Source organism: Thamnophis sirtalis, unplaced genomic scaffold (assembly GCF_051295495.1).
Source record: "Thamnophis sirtalis isolate CommonGarterSnake01/CBP01778 unplaced genomic scaffold, rThaSir2_p1.2 scaffold_10, whole genome shotgun sequence".
In the NCBI taxonomy this organism is placed as follows: Eukaryota; Metazoa; Chordata; class Lepidosauria; order Squamata; family Natricidae; genus Thamnophis; species Thamnophis sirtalis.
The window spans coordinates 5915781-5922014 of NW_028261390.1; the positions used below are offsets into that span (position 1 = coordinate 5915781).

At 40.9% G+C, this 6234-nt stretch overlaps 1 long non-coding RNA gene across 1 annotated transcript; it reads right to left on the minus strand.

The window, feature by feature from the left end:
• Nucleotides 1–803: 803 nt before the first annotated feature.
• On the minus strand, nt 804–6188 carry LOC148043751 (uncharacterized). The gene is made up of 3 exons (XR_015697808.1): nt 6092–6188; nt 2431–2504; nt 804–1349 (listed from the first exon to the last, which is right to left on the minus strand). It is a non-coding gene; the product is annotated as an uncharacterized LOC148043751 (long non-coding RNA).
• Nucleotides 6189–6234: the final 46 nt, after the last annotated feature.

The following is a 6234-nucleotide window of genomic DNA, read 5'->3' on the forward strand; positions in this document are numbered from 1 at the left end:
TTATTATTATTATTACTACTATTATTAAAACATTTTCTTTATTTTTATTGTAAAGAAAAAAAAGCGCCCAAATCTAGAAACGAGAGGTAGAACTACTCAAAACTATATTTCCTGCTGCAGGAAAAAAGAAAAGTCATTTTTTTTACACTGTTTTTTTTAAAAAAAAATGTTTAAAAATCAATCATTCTCACCCCACCCCACCCCACAAAAATGTTAGATCACCCCCCCCCTCTAATTTAAAACGGATAACACTTTGTCAACACAGCCGACAGCTTAAGAATCCATTTCAGCGTTACAGAATAAAAGTTGCATAGGAGCAGGTTATACAAATGTCACACCATAATGCCGGGAAAGGGGGGGTGGGATGCATCTGTGTGGGTTAGCACCTTTTTGACTGCTTTGCACCGAAATACAGAAGCAGAGGTGACATTAAGACCATGTTAAGATAGCAGCATTTTTTTGCAGGAATCGAGAGTTATCGGGAATTTGCCTGAAAGTCAGTTTTGTTCTGCTGAAAGAGAGAGGGGGGGGGAAGGGAGGGAGGGAGGGAGAGAGAGAGAAAGAAAGAAAAAACTAAAATCAAAACCTTAATATCGACAAATGCCCCAAAGGAGCAGAAGGATGAGAAACATTGATTCGCATCGCAAAAAAAAAAAAAAAATAACAATCCGCTTTGCTGACAAGAAACCACGGTGCAATAATAATATATATATATATATATATATATATATATATATATATATATATATATATATATATATATATATATATATATATATATATATATATATATATATATATATATATATATATATCCTTAATACTTTGCACCTTCTTCTGCAAAGCAACAGAGGAGGCGCACCAATTGAAAAGGCAGGAAAAAAAATATTGGTCAGAAATGAAAGGGAAGAGAAAACAGTTTGCGACAACAGAAAACACACACAAATGGGCTGAAGCGAGGAAATAGAATAAAATCTAAAGGAAGAGGGATACATTTTGAGTTTTCTTTCGATCTAGATGGATAAGAGCAACTGAACATTCGACTAGAGAAGAAGACAAAGGACATCCAATTCAATAAAGCAGGCATAATCTACCCCAAACCCAGCCACTTCCAAGACTTGTGGACTCCAATCCCAGAATTCCCCCAGTTGGAATTCTGGGAGTTGAAGTCCACCAGTCTTAAAGGGGCCAGTTTTTTTTTGTTGTGGGGGAGACTCCCGCAAGAAAGGACGAAGATGCAGTTGTGACAGTGTGTTCTGTTCCCTTGCTATTCCGAAAGTAGGCATGGTCTTCAGAGCTGAGTGCTATTCTAATCTGAGGCACAACTTCCATCAGGATTTTGCGGAGGCCTAGAAAGATGAAATCACAACAATTACCATTTCAGAGGTTGTAACGCTTCCAGGAACGGTGAACTTAGCCAGGGATGGCCAGCTTGAGGACACATGTGTCAAAGGAAACGTTGCCATGAGTTTTTGGGTGAAGCCACCAACATCTGTCAGCTCGTCTTGAAAGCCCACCTTGTTCTTGGGAGGTTTTTGGAGGCTGGGGAGATCATGTGAGGAGGGGATGAGACTCTGGAGCCTCTGGAAGTCATGTAAGAGAGCCGTACCAAAAGTGCTTTTTCAGGAGTTTCAACTGGACTTTTTGTTTTGTTTTGAAGGCGTTTCGCTTCTCATCTTTTTAAAAAAGTTTTTTTAATGTTTTAATTTTTTACACATCAGCGTGATGGTTCACCGACAAAAGCACGCTCATCAAAAGCGCGCCCGACTAAACTGCGGTGGCAAAACCGCGAGTTCTAAACCGCGCCGACGAATGAGCGCTGAAGCGCGCCAATAACAGCGCGCTGACAGAAGTGCGCTGTAAACCTAACCCTAATCCTAACCCTAACCCTAACTTAAATTGCGCTTCTGTCGGCGTGCTGTTGTCGCCGCGTTGATGATGTCGTGGTTTTAGCGCCGCGGTTTTGTCGGCGCGCTTTTGTTGTGCGTGCATTTGTTGGGTCACGCAGTGTGATACCTGAGTATCATACATTTCATACCAAAAAAAAATAGTGTCAATAGCAAAGCCAGATTCACTGGACAACTGTGCTACTAACTTTAACAACTGCTGCGATTCACTTAACATTCGTGGCAAGAAAGGCAAGCTCGCTTAACAACTGTCTCGCTTAGCCACGGAAATTCTGAGCTCTACTGCGGTCGTGGAGGTCGAGGGGCTGCCTGTCAAATCCAATAAATCCCATGAGAAATTTTAAGCTGGTGAGAAATTCCGTGAAGTTTATGCCTAATTTATTGAAGGCAACATTCTGGATGAAAGGCATTTGAAACAGGTGTCCTGGTGTTTTCATTAGGGGCATGTGTGTGTGTGTGTGTGTGTGTGTGTGTGTGTATGTTTGTGTGTGTATAAAATTTGGAAACACACAAAGAGGCTTACCTTGGCATGTAGGAATGGAAGTGAGGAATTTGATCAGCATGATGTATGGCGTTCAAGGAATGTTGGCTTTTCTTCTGTGTTATTGGAAAAAAATAAAACATCTTACTTAGAAAGTCCAATCCTTCTTTTCTGTATGAAGAAACTCACATGAAATAAAACCTTTTCTTGCTTTTCTGGTCTGGTTATTAATTCCTAAAATACTTTAAACAGAAGCTAAGAACACTCTCAAAATAAACCAGATATGGCATGTTAGTTAAACAGCTCTTTATATACAGACTATGCGTGGCACCTCACTTTCCTTCCTTTACACACTTCCTGCCCTACTGGACTTTTTAAATTTTTGAAGTATGATTTTAATCAGAAGAAGGGTGACAGGCTTGAACCCAAAGGGCCAGCCCTCATATTTAAAAAAAATACTATTTCCCAGAATGAAAACAACAAGTTGGCAGTCAAGAACTCTCTTTGTATGTGCCTTATGGCTGCCATCTTTTTCACACACTTTGCAAGCACCTCTGCAACAGATCTCTAAGATAGTCTCGGAAAATGAAAGCAGCAAGGGAGAAAGAAAGAAAGAAAGAAAGAAAGAAAGAAAGAGGGGGGAGGGAGGGAGGAAAGAGTAAGAAAGAGAGAGAGAGAAAAAGAAAGAAAGAGGGAGGAAGGGAGGAAAAAGAGTAAGAAAGAAATAGAGAAAGAAAGAAAAAAGAAAGGAAGGAAGGAGGAAGGGAGGGGAGAAAGGAAGGAAGGAAGAAAGGAAGGAAAGAGAGAAAGAGATGGAGGCAGAAGGAAGGAAGAAAAAGTGTAAGAAAGAGAGAGAGAAAGAAAAAAGAAGGGAGGGAAGGAGGAAGAAAAAGAGAGGGTGGAGGGAGGGAGGAGAAGGGAGGAAGAAAACAGAGTAAGAGAGAAAGAAAGAAGGAAGGAAGGAAGGAAAAGGAGAGGTGGAAATGAAGGAAGGGGAAGGATGGAAGAAAAAAGGGGTAAGAAAGAAAGGAAGAAAGAAAGAAAGAAGGAAAGAAGGGAGGAAGGAGGAAGGAAGGAAAAAAGAATAAGAAAGAAATAGAGAGAAAGAAAAAAGAAAGGAAGGAGGGAGGGAGGGAGGGAGGGAAGAAAGAAAGGAAAAAGAGAGAGGAAGGAAGGAAGGAAGGAAGGAAGGAAGAAGGGAAGAAGGAAGGAAAGAGAGAAAGAGAGGGAGGGAGAAGGAAGAAAAAAGAGTAAGAAAGAGAGAGAAATAAAAAAGAAGGGAGGGAAGGAGGAAGAAAAAAGAGAGGGGGAGGGAGGGAGGGAGGGAGAAAACAGAGTAAGAGAGAAAGAAAGAAGGAAGGATGGAAGATAAAGGAAATGTGGAAATGAAGGAAGGGGAAGGGAGGAAGAAAAAAGGGTAAGAAAGAAAGAAAGAAAGGGAGGGAGGGAGGGAGAGAAAGGGATAAGATAATCTGGGGCTGAAACACCCTTCCAAAGGGCCAGAGAAAGAGGCCTTAATCAGCTATATTAATATGCCATTATCAAGTCATTTTCTAAATAATCAGTGATCCTCTTTGCAAACATGTTTTCTATACGCCACAAAGAGAAGATTAGACAGCAGGAGGAGAAAACTCCAGGGAAAAAGAAAGCCTGCAGATCCAGAATATCTCTAAATCCTGGGCTAGACACAGGCTGGGTGATTTGGAAAGCTTAAAAGAGAATTGCAGTGAGAGGCAGCCCTATCTCAGGGAGGGAGGGAGGGAAAGAGAAGAGCCTAAAGGTCACAGTATGTCTAAGTGCTTCAAAGCAAATACATTCTTTGAAAGTCAAGAAAAATTCCACAGGTCGGGTGCAGGGAAGGAAAGAAAGAAAGAAAGAAAGAAAGAAAGAAAGAAAGAAAGAAAGAAAGAAAGAAAGAAAGAAAGAAGGAAAGAAAGAAGGAAAGAAAGAAAGAAAGAAAGAAAGAAAGAAAGAAAGAAAGAAAAGGAGGAGGAGGAGGAGGAGGAAGGAAAGAAGGAAGGAAGGAAGGAAGGAAGGAAGGAAGGAAGGAAGGAAGGAAGGAGAAAAACAACTTCTACTGAACAAGATTTAAAAAAAAATAATCCATGAAAGTTTTATGGCAGTGATGGCAAACCTTTTCAGCACCAAGAGCCGAAAAGGGAGCATGCATGCATGTGCTCATCTGGCCTGAAACCCAGAAGAGGAGGTGCCAAGGGGGCATGCACGCCTGAAATCTAGTCTTCCGGTTTTTGGCGCGCATGCGCACGCAACATTGAGCTGGCCGGTGCACATGCCCAGACCAGAAAACAGAAGAGCAGCTCTTCCAGTTTCTGGCCCTGCCGTACATAGGGAAGCCAGCTGATTGATGCTCGTGCATGCACGCCAGAAACCCGGACGGAACAGGCGATGTAGCATGTGCCAGGTAACATGGCTCCTTTTTTAAAAAAATAAGTTTTTATTTTATTTTAGTATAAACAATCTATCTTCCATTAAACCATGTGTCATCCGGGTACAAATATTTTGTGCAATAACAACTAAAAGTTTACTCTCATATTCATTATTTGATCTATTCCTGGCTTAACAACTACACCTTAAATGTCTAATACTGTAACAATCCTCTTCTTGATTTATTTAACTCTTATTAATTATGTTGACCCCATTGGTACATTTTCTATATCTTACGCATCAACTTTTACTTCTAATTCTTATATCGATTCTCTAACCATCGATAAAACGATTCCCGTGTAATGTAATAATTCTCCTTAATTGCAGTTAAATTCTGTTTAATTGCAGTTAAATTCTCTTTAATTGCAGTTAAATTCTCTTTAATTGCCAGCGTCAATCTGTTCATTTCTGCACATTCCAATATTTTCCTAATCACCTTCTCCTCTGTGGGAATCTCTCCATTTCTCCAATTTTGTTCAAATACAATCCTAGCTGCCGTTATAACATGGGTATAATCAAATAGACATTTTCTTTACTGTAAGTTTCTGGTAAAATCCCTAACAGGAATAGTTCAGGTTTTAAGTCAATGTGTTGTTGTTGACACGGCTCCGTGTGCCATTTTGGGCCACAGGTTTGCCATCACGATTTTTTGTGTTTAAATGTGTTTTTATTTTCCATTTTCATTTCGTACAGTCACATATATACTGTGCATAACCGGGGCCATATAACATTAAACAATAAACACAGCCATTCCTCTTGTCAACAATACCCCCCAAAATACAAACCCAATGTACCACTTCGACCCTCCATACACCCTTTCTTTCGCCCCCCCTCCAACTTTCCTTCTTCCCTCCAACATTCCCCTCTACCCTACTTCCCCTCCCCCTCTATCACTCCTCTCTCCCGGTACACTCCCTCCCTTCCTTCTCACCCTCCCTCCAATCCTCTCTCCCACCCTCTCTACCCCTCTTTCTTCTTTCCTTCTCCTCCTCCCTTCGGTGTATTTCTACTATCTATTAATATATTCAGCTTGTCCTATTTTTACAGTGAAATTAAAGAGCATCAGTATACAAGTGCAATCGCGTTACTATAAAATCTAACACATAGTATATATCCCCCCTACCCACCTACCCCCTAACACCCCACCCATCACGATTTTTATGCCGATGCAGACTTAGGAGGATGTCTGTCCATCTATGTCTGCTCAGTTTTGGAATTACGATGGATGGAGGCGTGCAAAATAATCAGTGCTACTCACTCTCGGCAGGCTTCCCATCATTCAGGAAAGGTTGCTGCTCCATGATGTCCATCGGGATTTTAATACTGGGTACATCTTCCGTGAACGGAGAGTCAGACTGTAACAAAAATGGGGCACAGCATTTAAAAAAAAAAATGTTTGTG